The sequence below is a fragment of the Mobula hypostoma genome, chromosome 10 (assembly GCF_963921235.1).
Source record: "Mobula hypostoma chromosome 10, sMobHyp1.1, whole genome shotgun sequence".
Lineage (NCBI taxonomy): Eukaryota > Metazoa > Chordata > Chondrichthyes > Myliobatiformes > Myliobatidae > Mobula > Mobula hypostoma.
In genome coordinates, this window is record NC_086106.1 from 52602467 (window position 1) to 52613208 (window position 10742).

The window sequence follows — 10742 nt, forward strand, 5'->3', positions numbered from 1 at the left end:
ATTATAATCACTCCTGAACTATGCCTGCAGCTCCAAAATTCTTGGTTCACCCAGCCAAGGATGCATTATTTCCAATGATAAAGATAGGTGAAGAAGTGGGTAGTGTTGAGGAAACAGAGAGCCTGCAGAGAGACTTGGATAGTTTAGGGGAATGGACAAAGAAACGGCAAATGAAATACAATGTTGGAAAGTGTATGGTCATATACTCTGGTGGAAGAAATAAATGGGCAGACTATTATTTAGATGTGGAGAGAATTCAAAATGCAGAGGTGCAAAGGGACTTGGGAGTCCTTGTGCAGGTTGAGTCGGTGGTGAAGAAGGCAAATGCAATGTTGGCATTCATTTCTAGAGGTATAGAATATAAGAGCCGAGATATGATGTTGAGGCTCTATAAAGCAGTCGTGAGACCACACTTGGAGTATTGTGTGCAGTTTTGGGCTCCTTATTTTAGAAAGGATGTACTGACATTGGAGAAGGTTCAGAAAGATTCACAAGGATGACTCCAGGAATGAAAGGGTTACTGTATGAGGATCATATGGCAGCTCTTCGGCTGTATTCCCTGGAGTTCAGGAGAATGAGGGGGAATCTCATAGAAACATTCTGAATGCTAAAAAACCTGAACAGATTAGATATGGCAAAGTTATTTCCCATGGTAGGTGAGTCTTGGACAAGAGGGCATGACTTCAGGATTGAAGGACGTCCATTTAGAGCGGAGATGCGGAGAAATTACTTTAGTCAGAGGGTGGTAAATCTGTGGAATTTATTACCACAAGTGGCTGTGGAGGCCAAGTCATTGGGTGTATTTAAGGCAGAGATAGATAGGTTCTTGATTAGCCAGGGCATCAAAGCGTATGAGGTGAAGGCAGGGAGTGGAGATGACTGGAAGAATTGAATCAGCCCATGATTGAATGGCGGAGCAGACTGGATGGGCCGAATGGCCTACTTCTGCTCCTATATTTTATGGTCTTATAGAGAAATACAAATCAACGATCACAATTAATTTCATTTTAATTTAAACCCCTATTTAATGTACATAAGCATAGGCTTGGTGGTATGTCTAGCATCTCAGTAATGGGTTTAAATCTCACTGCATAATCATCAGCACAGTATGTAGGCTGATGCTTCAGTACAATACCAAGGGCATGCTGTACCAATTTCTGGATGAGGTATTATACCACAGAAGGAAATGCCTGGAACACAGCAGGTTGGGCAGCATTTGAGGATGGGTGTAGAATCTTCTCTCTCCCCGCAGATGCTGCCTGCCCTGCTAAGTGTTTCCGTTTTCTGGTTTTCATTTTGGACTTCCAATGTTTAATGAACCACAGCCTTGCTCGCCTTCTCTGATGGATTTAAATTCCAGTGCTTTTTTAAAAAAAACACAAGTGCTTTGTCCCAATGTACTGGCCAACGTTTACCTCACGATTAACAGCATTACAGTACTTTGGTCACACTGCTAATCTGTGGTGCTTTTTGACGAAATTATATGTTGCATTCCAACATGGAACACGTCAACACTTCAAGAACTTCTCATTGCTACTAAGACACATTGGATTCACTGAAAGCCACCGTGCTCATTCAATTTCTTTCTACTCTTGACTTAGATAAGTAAAATTACCTGTAAGTACTCTATTTTAGCATTTAATCGAATGGGGATGTCATTTGCCTTGGGCCAAGTGACAGGCCCACCGACATATTCCTATCAACCACCTACACCGAGGGAAATCTGTAGACCCCATTTAAACACTCAACCTGCACGCCAAGCGGGAAAGTGAACACCCAGAGGGAAGAAAAATGAGAAAGCTGGACACAGGTTAGGATCAAAGCCAGGTCTCTGGATCTGTGAACTGTGAACAGCTGGACTACCTGTGCCATAATGCAGCATGAATTGGGATGCCAATCTTTAACCATCACTTTTCCACTTGGAGCTGCCCACCTTGATCTATTTTAACTTCACTTTGCAGTTTCAGCTCAAAAATCAGACAATGCTACACCAAGCAGATTTCTACCACTCCCCCCCCCCCCCGCCTTTCAGATGTAGCGGCATATAAATGCTCTAGTTGTAAATGTATTTTCTTCGATCTAAATAATTTAGTGCATGCTTTGCTGCTGCTGGCTGGGGGCGAAGCAGAGCTGTGCTGAGGAGTTTCCATCTTCGGCCCGTTCAAGCACCTGTTGCCACTGCACCTCGCCAAAGGCTATCAGTTCCTTCCAATAAACCTCAGCCAGGGCAGAGTCCGAACTGACCACCATCTCCCTTCATACAGCTTGCCAAAGTAACCAGGCTACCTTCTCTGCCAAGGGCTTCATGGTCGGCAGCGTATAATTCCCTCATTGTTGCTTTTTACAGGAATGTCCTAAAAAATGTGCAATACTCGTTCCAATTGCCCACGTAAATGAATACGTACAGTACTTGGATATATGCAACTATTTTTGTTTTTGAATGAGGTCATGATGTTTGTAATTTAACATCTGAATAAGCTTCACCAGTTGTAGTCAGCGACCAGACATCCGCGAAATTTCTTAACCCTGCCATTGACTAGTGGTGTCAATTATTTTGACACGCAGCTCATTAGGGAGACAGAGAACTACATTTGCTAATATGCATTTGACTCACCCACTGGACAGCAGACAGAAGACAAGCATTAACCAATTTAACACTCGAATCAGCAGTGAACAAAGATCTGATTTAGCTCCTGTAAATCTGGAGATGGAGCCACATTAACGATTCTGAATCGTGAGTCATCACTAGATAGAGCTGCGTTAACCATGAGTCACTAGCTAAAGCTGGTCACCGCACTGCTTCAACGCGGAAGAATGACAAGTTCGTATTTTTCCACAGTTGGTTCTTTGTCAGGTTAAGTATATTGCAGGGAGTTCTATAGATAATGATTTATGTACAAAATACTGATACACAGCTCAGATATAATGCAGCGACGCGAGGAAAGACTTATTAAACCTTACAGGAGAGCAGGAATAATTTCAACTTTCCCTTTATACCCCATGTCTTTGTATACATATAAGGGACCAGCCTCAAACCTCATTAAACGCAGCATATCCCGCCAATAAAGCGATCCATATACATGCAACACGGGTTCCCGGCCCCTCGATACTCCCAGTAGTTCTATAAATAGCCACAGGCCGTAAGTTCCAGTCACTGTACGTACACTATACAATGTTAACAAGTCTTACCAGAAGCCAGAGCCGGCCGTGAGCAGACATTCAAAGTGACACTGGAGGAGGAGAAGGAGGACACTGATTGCACACAGCAAAAACACCCCTGGTAAGGACTGGGGATTCAGTACGGGTGTATAAACACCCCCGCCATTTTAAATGCAGACATCTGACATCATTAGATGTAACTAAATTAACGTACGTCTCATGTTCATAACTTCATAGCTGGGCCATGCAACCTGGCTCAGACTTCGCTGCTCTGGGATATAAGAAGTCGATCGTTATCAAGTATTTCTGTGAGATGACAAAAATGTAAAAGAGCAATTTTGCCCGCCTTTGTCTGCATTTATTCCATAATTAAGTCATATCACCATTTATCATCACCAGCCGGGCTTTACTTTGAGCCTCTTATTTTCCCTTCTGGTTGATAATTCAGCATTAGCTTGTTCTCGATTCCCTTCTATGTGAGTCTCAAATGGTACAATCCAGACAGCGAGTGTCATTAATGGCCTTCAGATCTACTGCTTTTCCAGCAATGGTGCAGCCTGGCTGCTGTCATAGCAACAGCGGCTGAGAGCTCATTTAACTCTTGCTTGCATGTGGCTGACTACACTCTCACTCACTGTGGGAAACACCCGCGTATGTGTAAAAAAAAACAGGCGGTGACAAACACGTCTGCACCTCACTTGCCAAAAGAATTCTCGACACTGACTCGGTGTCAGGCAAAAACTTCTCACGCTTGGCAGTTGGCCGATTCGGCCAGAAACTAATGTAAACAGAAAAATAAATGTACAATCCAGAAGTGACATTTGGGGGTTGATGGTCTACAACGATTTATTCCTTGGGAAATTAATGAATAGTCAGCTTTGCTTCATTGATTGAACTCCTGCTTGAGTTTCATACACTCAAATGCACACACATCCAAGGTGTGCCATTTTGCATCTGACCCCTTGAAATGGGCACAAGAGACTTCATGGCACTATTCATAGAACAGCACTGGTGGATATGCAATCGCTGGTGTCAAGTGTGATGTTCTCCTATTGCTGGGCCCTCCGGTGGCTGTGGAGGCCGATCGGGGACCCACATTTTCTGGTGCAGGGTGGGCAAGGGTAAGTGGGGGCTGTGGTTAGTGGTTGGCTCTTTTGGTTGTTCAGTCTCTCCTCGTTCTCTGCGGCACAGCAGAGGTCTCGTTTAGTGCAGCTCCGTTTTGAACAGATTTCCTCCAGGTGTATCTATTGAGCGCAATGTCTTCCCAGTTTTTAGATGTAGAATTTCTTCAGGCCAATTTTGATGTTATCTTTGAAGTGTCTCCTTTGTCCACCAGGAGCTCACTGACCTTCCTTCAACTGGGGAGCAAAGGATTTGTCTGGGGATGGCATGAGTTGGGCGTCCAGATGGTGTGGCTTATCCATCAGAATTGGTGTTGCTTTATCATGGCGTTGGCTATTGGCCTCCTCCAGTATCCTGGTGTCTGTCCTTTCAGCTGATCCTTAAAATCATTCGCTAGCTCTTTGCTGGTATTGTTCCAGGGCCTTCAAGTGCCTACTGTAGGTGGTCCACGATTCAGCTCTGTACAGTATGTAGGAAGGACAATTGCTCTACAGATGAAAAGTTCTGTTTGGGCTTGTAGGTCACAGTCTTCAAAGACTCTCTTTTCCTTGATCTTGCATAGGCTGTACTAGCACTAATCAGGCAGCGGTTGATCTCTTGAGTCAATGTCTGCTTTTGGGGAAAGACTGCTGTCAAGTAGGGAAGTTGCTCTACACTTTGTACATTTTCAAGGGTAAGATCATCAACTTTATGGATGGTTGGATGGTGGCTGATATAGGACCTCTGTATGTTCTATATTCAGAACGATACCTAGGGTCCTATATGCCTTGGCAAAGATATTCAAAATACATTGCAGGTTTTTAATCCACATACTGAAGCTCCATGATAGTGGTGATGCTGACCTTGTTCTTGGCTTTACGATGATTGGCCATTGCTGGAGCAGACTTGGAGTCAGATCGAAGTGGCGGGATTTGTGAGCTGAGCCAAATTAAAAAGATCAAGACGTTAAGGCCGAAAGCAAAGGACAAGCCAGTGTTCAGCTCACTACACACCTCAGCACTGAACTGACTCTGCAGCTGTGGCCTGCAACCTTCGTCACTCGACTCAGTGTGGAACTGGTTCCATGGCCCTGGCTGCAGCCACTGGGCTCCTGGACCGACTGCAACACTAAGCTGGCTCTGTGGCTCTGGTCTCACTTTCCGGGACTCTGTGGTTTATGTTCTGTGTGTTATTGTTTACTTTTTTTATTGTTTGCATGATTTGTTATTTTTTGTACATTGGATGTCTGGCAGTCTTTGTTGTGAAGGGTTTTTTAATGGTTTCTTTGTTTTGTGGCTGTCTGCAATAAGACGAATGTCAAGTTTGTATATAGTATACATACTTTGATAATAAATGTATTTGAACTGGTTAAGGTTGAGAGCTTGTTGTCCATTGTATATTTAATTGGGATTCCCCTTGACAGGTCTTGGTCAATGAGGTAAGGGATGGCAGCAATAGTGAATGGAATAAGGGTGGGTGTGACCCCTGTCTTCACAGTGAAGTTTCTGATTCTGCACCACTATTGCTGAGTACTGTGGCTGACGTGCCATCATCCAGTAGCCTGTGATCCGAATGGCTTCCTACATGCCTTGCTAGTATACCAGAGAGCTTGGCTGTCTACTGTATCACATGCCTCTGTCAACTCTATGAAAGCCAAGTACAAGGGTTGCCTTTGCTCATGACATTTTCCCTGTAGCAGGCGTGCTGTGAAGATCATGTCTGTGGATGGAGAGAGACCACACTGCGGTTCAGGGAATACCTCAGATCGTGAAAGGAGTCAGTTGACAAGGATACGAGTGTATCCACAGATTTATCACCCTCTGACTAAGGTAATTTCTCCGCATCTCTTCTAAATGGACGTCCCTTTTGTCCATGACTCCCCTACCATGGGAAATAACTTTGCCATATCTAATCTGTTCAGGCCTTTTAATATTTGGAATCTTTCTATGAGATCCCCCCTCATTCTCCTGAACTCCAGGGAATACAGCCCAAGGGCTGCCAGACGTTACTCATACAGTAACCCTCTCATTTCTGAAATCATTCTCGTGAATCTTCTCTGAACCCTCAACAATGTCAGTATATCCTTTCTAAAAAAAAAGGAGCCCAAAACTGCACACAATACTCCAGGTGTGGTCTCATAAGTGCCTTATAGAGCCTCAACATCACATCCCTGCTCTTATATTCTATACCTCTAGAAATGAATGCCAACAATGTATTTGCCTTCTTCAACACTGACTCAAACTTTAGGGTATCCTGCACAAGGACTCCCAAGTCCCTTTGCATCTCTGCAGTTTGAATTCTCTCCCCATCTAAATAATAGTCTGCCTGTTTATTTCTTCCACCAAAGTGCATGACCATTACACCTTCCAACATTGTATTTCATTTGCCATTTCTTTGCCCATTCCCCTAAATTATCTAAGTCTCTCTGAAGGCTATCTGTTTCCTCAACACTACCTGCTCCTCCACCTATCTTTGTATCATCGGCAAATTTCGCCACACATCCATTAATCCCATAGTCCAAATCATTGACATACATCGTAAAAAGCAGCGGTTCCAACACTGACCCCTGTGGAACTCCACTGGTAACTGGCAGCCAGCCAGAATAGGATCCGTTTATTCCCACTCTCTGTTTTCTGCCAATCAGCCAGTGCTCCACCCATTCTAGTAATTTCCCTGTAATTCCATGGGCTCTTATCTTGCTAAGCAGCCTCATGTGCGGCACCTTGTCAAAGGCCTTCTGAAAATCCAAGCATACCACATTTACTGTATCTCCTTTGTCTACCCTGCTTGTAATTTCCTCAAAAAATTGCAGTAGGTTTGTCAGGCAGGATTTTCCTTTCAGGAAACCATGCTGGCTTTGGTCTGTCTTGTCATATGCCTCCAGGTACTCCATAATCTCATCCCGAACAATCGATTCCAACAACTTCCCAACCACTGATGTCAGGCTAACAGGTCTATAGTTTCCATTCCCTGCCTCCTACCTTTCTTAAATAGCGAGTAACATTTGCAATTTTCCAGTCATCCAGTATAATGCCAGAATCTATCGATTCTTGAAAGATCATTGTTAATGCCTCCGCAGTCTCTCCAGCTACTTCCTTCAGAACCCAAAGGTGCATTCCATCAGGTCCAGGAGATTTATCCACCCTCAGACCATTAAGCTTCCTAAGCACCTTCTCAGTCATAATTTTCACTGCACATACTTCACTTCCCTGACACTCTTGAATGTCTGGTATACTGCAGATGTCTTCCACTGTGAGGACTGATGCAAAATATGCATTATGTTCCTCTGCCATGTCCGAGTCTCTCATTACAACATCTCCAGTGTCACTCTCTATTGGTCCTATATCTACCCTTGACTCTCTTTTACCCTTTATAGACTTAAAAAGGCTTCTAGTATCTTCTTTGATATTAGTCGCCAGCTTCCTTTCATAGTTCATCTTCTCCTTCCTAATGACCTTCTTAGTTTCCTTCTGCAAGTTTTTAAAAGCCTCCCAATCCTCTATCTTCCCACTAGCTTTGGCAATGGCATCATGGACCTCTTTCATACTGGGAGGTTCTGCCATGTCTTCTTTCACAGGTGTCTGAAGGATTTGGTTAGTAACTCCTGGTTCCGCAGTGCTGTCGCAGTTAAGAAATTCTGTAAAGAGCTCACTCCATTGATTGGTAATATCCTTCCGATCCTTTAGCAAGTTCTTCCTGCCCTTTGGGTGAGGGGGTGTAATCTGCAGTAACCTGGACTATAGACTGCTTTGGTGGCACTGAGGGGGCCTCTCATGTCACCAGAGTCTGTCAGTCTCTGGATTTCAAAGGCTTTCTCAGTCCACCAAGAATTCTTTAGCTCCCGCACTCTGTGCCGGACATTTGTCTTGGTTCTGAAGTAAGCTTCTCCTTCGGCCTTACTGCCAGTATCATTCTGCCAGGTATAAGAGGCTTTTGTTTCTTGGAGTGGTGTGATGACAGTAATGTGGAGATAGAACAGCACAGGTACATGTCCTTTTGCCCACAATATCTGTGCCAACCATGTAAATGAATTAAACTAAATATCTTCTGCCTTTACATAATCTATATCCCTCCACTCCCTGCATATTCATGTATCTAACAACCTCTTGTATGTCACTAACTTGTCTGCTTCCACCACTGCCTCTAGCAACCCATTCCAGGTCTATCACTCTCATGTCTAAACCTTATCTGGCAGAATAACATCTCCTCTTTTTCCCCAGACATATGGACTCACCCCATCTTGCTGTCATCGTAAAAAGGATAGAGTTCCTCCTGTCCTCACCGACCACCAATTGAGCTTCCACACCTCTCCGCTACTTCTACCATCTTCAGCAAGATCCTACCACCAGTCTCATCTTTACCTTCCCCACTCTCTGCGTTCTGCAAGGAATCCTCCATTTGTGAATCCATTGTCCATTGATATCTCCCTGCTAATCTCCCTCCTGACAGAGATCCCTGCTAATTCACCTCCTCCCTTACCTCCATTCAGGACCCCAAACAGCCCTTCCAGGTAAGGCAACACTTCCTCTATGAATCTGTTGGGGTCATCTATTGTATCTGGTGTTCCTACTTACTGCAGCCTCCTTTACACTGGTGAGACCTGATGTATGTTGGGGGCCTGCTTTCTCGAGCACCTCCACTCCATCCACCAAAAGTGGTATTTCCTGGTGACCAACCATTTTAATTCCCTATCCCCAATCCCATCTGACGTGTTGATCCACGGCCACAATGAGGCCACTCTTCGGGTGGAAGAGCAAGTTTGCATATTCTGTCTAGGTAGTCTCCAACCAGTTGGCAAGAACATCAATTGCTCCTAACCATATTTTTTTTCCTTCCCCTTCCCTCATCTTCTATTCCCTATTCTGGCATCTTACTTCTTCTCCACACTTCCTATCACCTCCCCCTGGTGTCCCTTCTTCTTCCCCTTCTGTCATGGTACACTCTTCTCAGATTCCTTCTCCTCCAAACTTTTACCTTTCCCACCCACTTGACTTCACTTACCACCTTCTAACTAGTCTTCTTCCCCTCCCCCCCACCTTTTTATTCAGCATCTTCTTCCTTCTTTTTCGAGTCCTGAAGAATGACCATGGCCCAAAATGTCAACTGTTTAATCATTTCCAGAGGTGCTGCCTGACCTCCTGAGTTCTTTCAACATCTTTGTATGTTACACCTCAGACTTGAATTTTCAACCCAAGATGGCTACAGAGGATCAGTCACAGTGTACTCAGAGAAAAGATGAATAATTTTTGGATATTAAAGGAATTGACGGATACAGATTAGTTCAGGGAATTGGTGCTGAAGTTAAAGATCAGTCACTATCTTATTTACAGAATGTCAAGAGAAAGCTTGAATGAGCTATCTCTTTTGTTAGATTCAACAAATAAAAAACCACCTCAGATAATAAGTATTGACACAAGGAATACTTTTTGACTTCATTTTCTATTATGAGCTTTCATTATGTTTGAATTATTAGTTGTAATATTTGGCATTGAATTATTGCTCAAGATGCTACTTGGTCCTACAGGGCCTGGCAGAATGTCGTACACATCGGTGGTGGTAAGTACGCTTTCCACAGGCATCAGGGAGCACAGGGTAGCACCTGGCTACTTAATCCAAGGTGGTGGGGGAGTCAAGTGAACAGATTTTTAGTGTCAGGTGCATATTCTTCTGGGATTGCAAAATAAAACTTTGCAGAACTTAGGACGTATAACTTTTAAATTCATGCAATTGCAGGAAGTAGGGATTAGAAGAGGTATTAAAATCCAGCCAATTTTCTCCATACCACCATTATTGATCTTTAAATCATCTTCAGCTTCACATCTGATCCCTCATACCTTTCATCCACTTTAAGTCCAAAAAACCAGACTGATCTCAGTCTTTATTCTGAGCGAATCGAAACCCACAGCTCCTTGGGAAAGGAAATTCTGAAGACACGTAGTTCTTCATGAAGAAATGCTTCCTCATATCCAGCAAACGCCCGACTCAATCTTTAGGTTCCCTGATGATGCCATTCTTACAATCATGAAATGGAGCACGTGAAAGAGGAATGGTGTCAGAACAATAAATAAGCCTATAATGTCAGCAAGACAAAAGAGCTGGTCATTTCATTTTCTCTCTTCTACCTTATGGGAGAGGATACAGTAGTTTGAAAACCCAGACAACCAGACAAGAACAGCTTCTTCCTCACTACATCTAACCCCTCAACCAATCACCTTTCTTACATCCCCCCGCCGCAGTACTAAATGTTCTTGAACTATTAATTCTACCTCTTTTGTTAATGTGTCATTATCTTTTCTGTTTGCACTACCTCAGCTTGCACTATTATACATTCAGCTGCCTTGCGTTCATCACTGTAGTTATTGTATTTATTATCGCCATGTCTACTCTACTCCTGGAGTTTAACAAAACAGCTTACCAGCCTAGCAAAGCACCAGACCCCCAAAAATACTTCCTAGATCCCAAAGGAGATCACAGTTACAGCA

The 10742-nt window shown here is 43.7% G+C and overlaps 1 protein-coding gene across 9 annotated transcripts in view; it reads right to left on the reverse strand.

The window, feature by feature from the left end:
* The window catches only part of LOC134352900 (muscleblind-like protein 3), a 190321-nt gene extending 186654 nt beyond the window's left edge, over positions 1-3667 (reverse strand). For 7 of the 9 annotated variants that reach the window (XR_010019497.1, XR_010019496.1, XM_063060491.1 and 4 more), the window contains exon 1: positions 3190-3667. The gene's annotated coding sequence lies outside the window, so the exon portion shown is untranslated. The remainder of the gene's footprint in view (positions 1-3189) is intronic. The other 2 variants (XM_063060492.1, XM_063060488.1) reach the window with 2 other exon arrangements.
* Positions 3668-10742: the final 7075 nt, after the last annotated feature.